This window comes from Schistocerca gregaria, chromosome 10, assembly GCF_023897955.1.
Source record: "Schistocerca gregaria isolate iqSchGreg1 chromosome 10, iqSchGreg1.2, whole genome shotgun sequence".
Lineage (NCBI taxonomy): Eukaryota > Metazoa > Arthropoda > Insecta > Orthoptera > Acrididae > Schistocerca > Schistocerca gregaria.
In genome coordinates, this window is record NC_064929.1 from 25,645,475 (window position 1) to 25,656,081 (window position 10,607).

Sequence of the window (10,607 nt, forward strand, 5' to 3'; positions counted from 1 at the left end):
TGAAAGCTCCAGGGTTCAAGCTGCGGCGCCTCCATTTTTTGTGGTCAGTGCATGGTAAGTGTTGGTCGCGGCGAACCTAAAGGCACGCAAGATGTTGCAAAGCCAGCGTCACAGACTGATATGATGTATACTGACGTAAGGAGAGCAAGATGTAAGTGTGGGGACCGGCTGTTATCGAGGTGTCATCGAGTGCAGATCTGTCTTAGGTATCGCGGCTTAACCTCATTGAAGTCTAGAGGGTGGACAACACGTTGGTCTTACTCAGAGCGGTGTCCGAATTCTATTTTCGACGTTATACGTGCCACTTTCATTGTGGCCAACTACGATTCGATACAGAATGCACGAAACCTGAAAGACACCCTAACGGATACATAGAGAGTAGTGTTTGTCTGCTGAATTATGGGAGTGCAAGGGTCTGTGTCGTCTATATGGCTGTATGTAGCACCATTAGTCTTCTGGGGGGCGGGCGTAGCTCAGATGGTAGAGCGCTCGCTTTGTATGCGAGAAGTACTGGGATCAATACCCAGTGCCTCCAGAATTTTTAACACACCTACATGCGCACCTTGCCATGCAAGTGGAATAATTCACAACCAGCAGATGTGTCTAGGAAGATACAAGCGAATGATTAGCATCCACAATTGACAAGCGTGCTGTTATTAGTGCGCAGGAAGCACCCTCCTCCCACGCCTACACTTAATTTAGAAACAGTACAAGTGTTCCCGTAAGATTCTCAAGCCTATGTCGGAAAGATCTGCCTTGCGCTGAGTTCACGTAAATCCCACTGCACATTCCTATTCTTTGCGTGCAGTCAGCTGCTACTGGTGTTGCTAGTTGTGACTGCTGATAACAGATGCCGTAGCAATCAATTCATGGAGTGAGTTGTATGTTTTGCGATAGTCTGTCTCTGACAAGCAAGCACAGGTGACATAGGTGCGAACACAGGAAGCTTGCAGACCCTCGCTGCCTGCAGACACCGAGCAGCCACACTAGGAGGGCGGCCTAAGCCGTAGGCGAAATGTGCTCATTCGCTATGGCGCGACGTCGAACTATAAATAATGCTGTCACTAGCGTGAGCGTCGTGGAAAGTCGGAAAAGTCGGCTGCGAGGGTGAGTGCCAAGTTTGGGGAGCGTTTCGTAGTATGCGCAGTGCAATGGAGACGCGGAAACATGTTGTGGCCCAGTGTTTTGCAGTTGGACGACAAGATTTGTACACAGTAGTAAAGAGCGAGGCACTGAGTTGGCATGAATAATGGAGTGCACAATGGGGCTCGAGATGTGTTTGTTACCTCTGGTGCTGTATGATTGTCGACAAGGAGTGAAAACGGAGCAATTTGTGACGGCTCTTTCAATTTAAGACGTTAAAAACAGACGGAATTTGCATTTGTAATACCAGAGCATCGAAACTACTTGGAACTTTTGTGTATATGAACGGGTCCGCGCCTTTGTACTCTGCTCCCTTCACCGCTACAAACCAACAACCGTCGTGTCCGTGCGCATCTGAGTCGCAAAGAATGGGGAATAGCGCAGTTTGCTTGTGCATGGGGCGTGGCTCAGTTGGTAGAGCGTTCGCTTGGCACGTGAAAGTTCCAGGTTTCAAGCTGCGGCGCCTCCATTTTTTGTGGTCAGTGCATGGTAAGTGTTGGTCGCGGCGAACCTAAAGGCACGCAAGATGTTGCAAAGCCAGCGTCACAGACTGATATGATGTATACTGACGTAAGGAGAGCAACATGTAAGTGTGGGGACCGGCTGTTATCGAGGTGTCATCGAGTGCAGATCTGTCTTAGGTATCGCGGCTTAACCTCATTGAAGTCTAGAGGGTGGACAACACGTTGGTCTTACTCAGAGCGGTGTCCGAATTCTATTTTCGACGTTATACGTGCCACTTTCATTGTGGCCAACTACGATTCGATACAGAATGCACGAAACCTGAAAGACACCCTAACGGATACATAGAGAGTAGTGTTTGTCTGCTGAATAATGGGAGTGCAAGGGTCTGTGTCGTCTATATGGCTGTATGTAGCACCATTAGTCTTCGGGGGGGCGGGCGTAGCTCAGATGGTAGAGCGCTCGCTTTGTATGCGAGAGGTACTGGGATCAATACCCAGTGCGTCCAGAATTTTTAACACACCTACATGCGCACCTTGCCATGCAAGTGGAATAATTCACAACCAGCAGATGTGTCTAGGAAGATACAAGCGAATGATTAGCATCCACAATTGACAAGCGTGCTGTTATTAGTGCGCAGGAAGCACCCTCCTCCCACGCCTACACTTAATTTAGAAACAGTACAAGTGTTCCCGTAAGATTCTCAAGCCTATGTCGGAAAGATCTGCCTTGCGCTGAGTTCACGTAAATCCCACTGCACATTCCTATTCTTTGCGTGCAGTCAGCTGCTACTGGTGTTGCTAGTTGTGACTGCTGATAACAGATGCCGTAGCAATCAATTCATGGAGTGAGTTGTATGTTTTGCGATAGTCTGTCTCTGACAAGCAAGCACAGGTGACATAGGTGCGAACACAGGAAGCTTGCAGACCCTCGCTGCCTGCAGACACCGAGCAGCCACACTAGGAGGGCGGCCTAAGCCGTAGGCGAAATATGCTCATTCGCTTTGGCGCGACGTCGAACTATAAATAATGCTGTCACTAGCGTGAGCGTCGTGGAAAGTCGGAAAAATCGGCTGCGAGGGTGAGTGCCAAGTTTGGGGAGCGTTTCGTAGTATGCGCAGTGCAATGGAGACGCGGAAACATGTTGTGGCCCAGTGTTTTGCAGTTGGACGACAAGATTGGTACACAGTAGTAAACAGAGAGGCACTGAGTTGGCATGAATAATGGAGTGCACAATGGGGCTCGAGATGTGTTTGTTACCTCTGGTGCTGTATGATTGTCGACAAGGAGTGAAAACGGAGCAATTTGTGACGGCTCTTTCAATTTAAGACGTTAAAAACAGACGGAATTTGCATTTGTAATACCAGAGCATCGAAACTACTTGGAACTTTTGTGTATATGAACGGGTCCGCGACTTTGTACTCTGCTCCCTTCACCGCTACAAACCAACAACCGTCGTGTCCGTGCGCATCTGAGTCGCAAAGAATGGGGAATAGCGCAGTTTGCTCGTGCATGGGGCGTGGCTCAGTTGGTAGAGCGTTCGCTTGGCATGTGAAAGTTCCAGGGTTCAAGCTGCGGCGCCTCCATTTTTTGTGGTCAGTGCATGGTAAGTGTTGGTCGCGGCGAACCTAAAGGCACGCAAGATGTTGCAAAGCCAGCGTCACAGACTGATATGATGTATACTGACGTAAGGAGAGCAACATGTAAGTGTGGGGACCGGCTGTTATCGAGGTGTCATCGAGTGCAGATCTGTCTTAGGTATCGCGGCTTAACCTCATTGAAGTCTAGAGGGTGGACAACACGTTGGTCTTACTCAGAGCGGTGTCCGAATTCTATTTTCGACGTTATACGTGCCACTTTCATTGTGGCCAACTACGATTCGATACAGAATGCACGAAACCTGAAAGACACCCTAACGGATACATAGAGAGTAGTGTTTGTCTGCTGAATAATGGGAGTGCAAGGGTCTGTGTCGTCTATATGGCTGTATGTAGCACCATTAGTCTTCGGGGGGGCGGGCGTAGCTCAGATGGTAGAGCGCTCGCTTTGTATGCGAGAGGTACTGGGATCAATACCCAGTGCGTCCAGAATTTTTAACACACCTACATGCGCACCTTGCCATGCAAGTGGAATAATTCACAACCAGCAGATGTGTCTAGGAAGATACAAGCGAATGATTAGCATCCACAATTGACAAGCGTGCTGTTATTAGTGCGCAGGAAGCACCCTCCTCCCACGCCTACACTTAATTTAGAAACAGTACAAGTGTTCCCGTAAGATTCTCAAGCCTATGTCGGAAAGATCTGCCTTGCGCTGAGTTCACGTAAATCCCACTGCACATTCCTATTCTTTGCGTGCAGTCAGCTTCTACTGGTGTTGCTAGTTGTGACTGCTGATAACAGATGCCGTAGCAATCAATTCATGGAGTGAGTTGTATGTTTTGCGATAGTCTGTCTCTGACAAGCAAGCACAGGTGACATAGGTGCGAACACAGGAAGCTTGCAGACCCTCGCTGCCTGCAGACACCGAGCAGCCACACTAGGAGGGCGGCCTAAGCCGTAGGCGAAATATGCTCATTCGCTTTGGCGCGACGTCGAACTATAAATAATGCTGTCACTAGCTTGAGCGTCGTGGAAAGTCGGAAAAGTCGGCTGCGAGGGTGAGTGCCAAGTTTGGGGAGCGTTTCGTAGTATGCGCAGTGCGATGGAGACGCGGAAACATGTTGTGGCCCAGTGTTTTGCAGTTGGACGACAAGATTGGTACACAGTAGTAAAGAGCGAGGCACTGAGTTGGCATGAATAATGGAGTGCACAATGGGGCTCGAGATGTGTTTGTTACCTCTGGTGCTGTATGATTGTCGACAAGGAGTGAAAACGGAGCAATTTGTGACGGCTCTTTCAATTTAAGACGTTAAAAACAGACGGAATTTGCATTTGTAATACCAGAGCATCGAAACTACTTGGAACTTTTGTGTATATGAACGGGTCCGCGCCTTTGTACTCTGCTCCCTTCACCGCTACAAACCAACAACCGTCGTGTCCGTGCGCATCTGAGTCGCAAAGAATGGGGAATAGCGCAGTTTGCTCGTGCATGGGGCGTGGCTCAGTTGGTAGAGCGTTCGCTTGGCACGTGAAAGTTCCAGGTTTCAAGCTGCGGCGCCTCCATTTTTTGTGGTCAGTGCATGGTAAGTGTTGGTCGCGGCGAACCTAAAGGCACGCAAGATGTTGCAAAGCCAGCGTCACAGACTGATATGATGTATACTGACGTAAGGAGAGCAAGATGTAAGTGTGGGGACCGGCTGTTATCGAGGTGTCATCGAGTGCAGATCTGTCTTAGGTATCGCGGCTTAACCTCATTGAAGTCTAGAGGGTGGACAACACGTTGGTCTTACTCAGAGCGGTGTCCGAATTCTATTTTCGACGTTATACGTGCCACTTTCATTGTGGCCAACTACGATTCGATACAGAATGCACGAAACCTGAAAGACACCCTAACGGATACATAGAGAGTAGTGTTTGTCTGCTGAATAATGGGAGTGCAAGGGTCTGTGTCGTCTATATGGCTGTATGTAGCACCATTAGTCTTCGGGGGGGCGGGCGTAGCTCAGATGGTAGAGCGCTCGCTTTGTATGCGAGAGGTACTGGGATCAATACCCAGTGCGTCCAGAATTTTTAACACACCTACATGCGCACCTTGCCATGCAAGTGGAATAATTCACAACCAGCAGATGTGTCTAGGAAGATACAAGCGAATGATTAGCATCCACAATTGACAAGCGTGCTGTTATTAGTGCGCAGGAAGCACCCTCCTCCCACGCCTACACTTAATTTAGAAACAGTACAAGTGTTCCCGTAAGATTCTCAAGCCTATGTCGGAAAGATCTGCCTTGCGCTGAGTTCACGTAAATCCCACTGCACATTCCTATTCTTTGCGTGCAGTCAGCTGCTACTGGTGTTGCTAGTTGTGACTGCTGATAACAGATGCCGTAGCAATCAATTCATGGAGTGAGTTGTATGTTTTGCGATAGTCTGTCTCTGACAAGCAAGCACAGGTGACATAGGTGCGAACACAGGAAGCTTGCAGACCCTCGCTGCCTGCAGACACCGAGCAGCCACACTAGGAGGGCGGCCTAAGCCGTAGGCGAAATATGCTCATTCGCTTTGGCGCGACGTCGAACTATAAATAATGCTGTCACTAGCGTGAGCGTCGTGGAAAGTCGGAAAAATCGGCTGCGAGGGTGAGTGCCAAGTTTGGGGAGCGTTTCGTAGTATGCGCAGTGCAATGGAGACGCGGAAACATGTTGTGGCCCAGTGTTTTGCAGTTGGACGACAAGATTGGTACACAGTAGTAAAGAGAGAGGCACTGAGTTGGCATGAATAATGGAGTGCACAATGGGGCTCGAGATGTGTTTGTTACCTCTGGTGCTGTATGATTGTCGACAAGGAGTGAAAACGGAGCAATTTGTGACGGCTCTTTCAATTTAAGACGTTAAAAACAGACGGAATTTGCATTTGTAATACCAGAGCATCGAAACTACTTGGAACTTTTGTGTATATGAACGGGTCCGCGCCTTTGTACTCTGCTCCCTTCACCGCTACAACCGTCGTGTCCGTGCGCATCTGAGTCGCAAAGAATGGGGAATAGCGCAGTTTGCTCGTGCATGGGGCGTGGCTCAGTTGGTAGAGCGTTCGCTTGGCACGTGAAAGTTCCAGGGTTCAAGCTGCGGCGCCTCCATTTTTTGTGGTCAGTGCATGGTAAGTGTTGGTCGCGGCGAACCTAAAGGCACGCAAGATGTTGCAAAGCCAGCGTCACAGACTGATATGATGTATACTGACGTAAGGAGAGCAAGATGTAAGTGTGGGGACCGGCTGTTATCGAGGTGTCATCGAGTGCAGATCTGTCTTAGGTATCGCGGCTTAACCTCATTGAAGTCTAGAGGGTGGACAACACGTTGGTCTTACTCAGAGCGGTGTCCGAATTCTATTTTCGACGTTATATGTGCCACTTTCATTGTGGCCAACTACGATTCGATACAGAATGCACGAAACCTGAAAGACACCCTAACGGATACATAGAGAGTAGTGTTTGTCTGCTGAATAATGGGAGTGCAAGGGTCTGTGTCGTCTATATGGCTGTATGTAGCACCATTAGTCTTCGGGGGGGCGGGCGTAGCTCAGATGGTAGAGCGCTCGCTTTGTATGCGAGAGGTACTGGGATCAATACCCAGTGCGTCCAGAATTTTTAACACACCTACATGCGCACCTTGCCATGCAAGTGGAATAATTCACAACCAGCAGATGTGTCTAGGAAGATACAAGCGAATGATTAGCATCCACAATTGACAAGCGTGCTGTTATTAGTGCGCAGGAAGCACCCTCCTCCCACGCCTACACTTAATTTAGGAACAGTACAAGTGTTCCCGTAAGATTCTCAAGCCTATGTCGGAAAGATCTGCCTTGCGCTGAGTTCACGTAAATCCCACTGCACATTCCTATTCTTTGCGTGCAGTCAGCTTCTACTGGTGTTGCTAGTTGTGACTGCTGATAACAGATGCCGTAGCAATCAATTCATGGAGTGAGTTGTATGTTTTGCGATAGTCTGTCTCTGACAAGCAAGCACAGGTGACATAGGTGCGAACACAGGAAGCTTGCAGACCCTCGCTGCCTGCAGACACCGAGCAGCCACACTAGGAGGGCGGCCTAAGCCGTAGGCGAAATATGCTCATTCGCTTTGGCGCGACGTCGAACTATAAATAATGCTGTCACTAGCTTGAGCGTCGTGGAAAGTCGGAAAAGTCGGCTGCGAGGGTGAGTGCCAAGTTTGGGGAGCGTTTCGTAGTATGCGCAGTGCGATGGAGACGCGGAAACATGTTGTGGCCCAGTGTTTTGCAGTTGGACGACAAGATTGGTACACAGTAGTAAAGAGCGAGGCACTGAGTTGGCATGAATAATGGAGTGCACAATGGGGCTCGAGATGTGTTTGTTACCTCTGGTGCTGTATGATTGTCGACAAGGAGTGAAAACGGAGCAATTTGTGACGGCTCTTTCAATTTAAGACGTTAAAAACAGACGGAATTTGCATTTGTAATACCAGAGCATCGAAACTACTTGGAACTTTTGTGTATATGAACGGGTCCGCGCCTTTGTACTCTGCTCCCTTCACCGCTACAAACCAACAACCGTCGTGTCCGTGCGCATCTGAGTCGCAAAGAATGGGGAATAGCGCAGTTTGCTCGTGCATGGGGCGTGGCTCAGTTGGTAGAGCGTTCGCTTGGCACGTGAAAGTTCCAGGTTTCAAGCTGCGGCGCCTCCATTTTTTGTGGTCAGTGCATGGTAAGTGTTGGTCGCGGCGAACCTAAAGGCACGCAAGATGTTGCAAAGCCAGCGTCACAGACTGATATGATGTATACTGACGTAAGGAGAGCAAGATGTAAGTGTGGGGACCGGCTGTTATCGAGGTGTCATCGAGTGCAGATCTGTCTTAGGTATCGCGGCTTAACCTCATTGAAGTCTAGAGGGTGGACAACACGTTGGTCTTACTCAGAGCGGTGTCCGAATTCTATTTTCGACGTTATACGTGCCACTTTCATTGTGGCCAACTACGATTCGATACAGAATGCACGAAACCTGAAAGACACCCTAACGGATACATAGAGAGTAGTGTTTGTCTGCTGAATAATGGGAGTGCAAGGGTCTGTGTCGTCTATATGGCTGTATGTAGCACCATTAGTCTTCGGGGGGGCGGGCGTAGCTCAGATGGTAGAGCGCTCGCTTTGTATGCGAGAGGTACTGGGATCAATACCCAGTGCGTCCAGAATTTTTAACACACCTACATGCGCACCTTGCCATGCAAGTGGAATAATTCACAACCAGCAGATGTGTCTAGGAAGATACAAGCGAATGATTAGCATCCACAATTGACAAGCGTGCTGTTATTAGTGCGCAGGAATCACCCTCCTCCCACGCCTACACTTAATTTAGAAACAGTACAAGTGTTCCCGTAAGATTCTCAAGCCTATGTCGTTAAGATCTGCCTTGCGCTGAGTTCACGTAAATCCCACTGCACATTCCTATTCTTTGCGTGCAGTCAGCTGCTACTGGTGTTGCTAGTTGTGACTGCTGATAACAGATGCCGTAGCAATCAATTCATGGAGTGAGTTGTATGTTTTGCGATAGTCTGTCTCTGACAAGCAAGCACAGGTGACATAGGTGCGAACACAGGAAGCTTGCAGACCCTCGCTGCCTGCAGACACCGAGCAGCCACACTAGGAGGGCGGCCTAAGCCGTAGGCGAAATATGCTCATTCGCTTTGGCGCGACGTCGAACTATAAATAATGCTGTCACTAGCGTGAGCGTCGTGGAAAGTCGGAAAAATCGGCTGCGAGGGTGAGTGCCAAGTTTGGGGAGCGTTTCGTAGTATGCGCAGTGCAATGGAGACGCGGAAACATGTTGTGGCCCAGTGTTTTGCAGTTGGACGACAAGATTGGTACACAGTAGTAAAGAGCGAGGCACTGAGTTGGCATGAATAATGGAGTGCACAATGGGGCTCGAGATGTGTTTGTTACCTCTGGTGCTGTATGATTGTCGACAAGGAGTGAAAACGGAGCAATTTGTGACGGCTCTTTCAATTTAAGACGTTAAAAACAGACGGAATTTGCATTTGTAATACCAGAGCATCGAAACTACTTGGAACTTTTGTGTATATGAACGGGTCCGCGCCTTTGTACTCTGCTCCCTTCACCGCTACAAACCAACAACCGTCGTGTCCGTGCGCATCTGAGTCGCAAAGAATGGGGAATAGCGCAGTTTGCTCGTGCATGGGGCGTGGCTCAGTTGGTAGAGCGTTCGCTTGGCACGTGAAAGTTCCAGGGTTCAAGCTGCGGCGCCTCCATTTTTTGTGGTCAGTGCATGGTAAGTGTTGGTCGCGGCGAACCTAAAGGCACGCAAGATGTTGCAAAGCCAGCGTCACAGACTGATATGATGTATACTGACGTAAGGAGAGCAAGATGTAAGTGTGGGGACCGGCTGTTATCGAGGTGTCGTCGAGTGCAGATCTGTCTTAGGTATCGCGGCTTAACCTCATTGAAGTCTAGAGGGTGGACAACACGTTGGTCTTACTCAGAGCGGTGTCCGAATTCTATTTTCGACGTTATACGTGCCACTTTCATTGTGGCCAACTACGATTCGATACAGAATGCACGAAACCTGAAAGACACCCTAACGGATACATAGAGAGTAGTGTTTGTCTGCTGAATAATGGGAGTGCAAGGGTCTGTGTCGTCTATATGGCTGTATGTAGCACCATTAGTCTTCGGGGGGGCGGGCGTAGCTCAGATGGTAGAGCGCTCGCTTTGTATGCGAGAGGTACTGGGATCAATACCCAGTGCGTCCAGAATTTTTAACACACCTACATGCGCACCTTGCCATGCAAGTGGAATAATTCACAACCAGCAGATGTGTCTAGGAAGATACAAGCGAATGATTAGCATCCACAATTGACAAGCGTGCTGTTATTAGTGCGCAGGAAGCACCCTCCTCCCACGCCTACACTTAATTTAGAAACAGTACAAGTGTTCCCGTAAGATTCTCAAGCCTATGTCGGAAAGATCTGCCTTGCGCTGAGTTCACGTAAATCCCACTGCACATTCCTATTCTTTGCGTGCAGTCAGCTTCTACTGGTGTTGCTAGTTGTGACTGCTGATAACAGATGCCGTAGCAATCAATTCATGGAGTGAGTTGTATGTTTTGCGATAGTCTGTCTCTGACAAGCAAGCACAGGTGACATAGGTGCGAACACAGGAAGCTTGCAGACCCTCGCTGCCTGCAGACACCGAGCAGCCACACTAGGAGGGCGGCCTAAGCCGTAGGCGAAATATGCTCATTCGCTTTGGCGCGACGTCGAACTATAAATAATGCTGTCACTAGCGTGAGCGTCGTGGAAAGTCGGAAAAGTCGGCTGCGAGGGTGAGTGCCAAGTTTGGGGAGCGTTTCGTAGTATGCGCAG

At 49.2% G+C, this 10,607-nt stretch overlaps 6 non-coding genes across 6 annotated transcripts; all 6 read left to right on the forward strand.

Annotated features, from left to right (window-relative positions):
- The first annotated feature begins 2,038 nt into the window (after nucleotides 1-2,038).
- Nucleotides 2,039-2,113, forward strand: Trnat-ugu (transfer RNA threonine (anticodon UGU)). Its single transcript has one exon. It is a non-coding gene; the product is annotated as a tRNA-Thr (tRNA).
- A 1,503-nt stretch (nucleotides 2,114-3,616) lies between these two features.
- Trnat-ugu (transfer RNA threonine (anticodon UGU)) lies at nucleotides 3,617-3,691 on the forward strand. Its single transcript has one exon. It is a non-coding gene; the product is annotated as a tRNA-Thr (tRNA).
- Nucleotides 3,692-5,194: 1,503 nt separating this feature from the next.
- On the forward strand, nucleotides 5,195-5,269 carry Trnat-ugu (transfer RNA threonine (anticodon UGU)). Its single transcript has one exon. It is a non-coding gene; the product is annotated as a tRNA-Thr (tRNA).
- A 1,495-nt stretch (nucleotides 5,270-6,764) lies between these two features.
- On the forward strand, nucleotides 6,765-6,839 carry Trnat-ugu (transfer RNA threonine (anticodon UGU)). The gene has a single exon. It is a non-coding gene; the product is annotated as a tRNA-Thr (tRNA).
- Nucleotides 6,840-8,342: 1,503 nt separating this feature from the next.
- Trnat-ugu (transfer RNA threonine (anticodon UGU)) lies at nucleotides 8,343-8,417 on the forward strand. Its single transcript has one exon. It is a non-coding gene; the product is annotated as a tRNA-Thr (tRNA).
- A 1,503-nt stretch (nucleotides 8,418-9,920) lies between these two features.
- Nucleotides 9,921-9,995, forward strand: Trnat-ugu (transfer RNA threonine (anticodon UGU)). The gene has a single exon. It is a non-coding gene; the product is annotated as a tRNA-Thr (tRNA).
- Nucleotides 9,996-10,607: the final 612 nt, after the last annotated feature.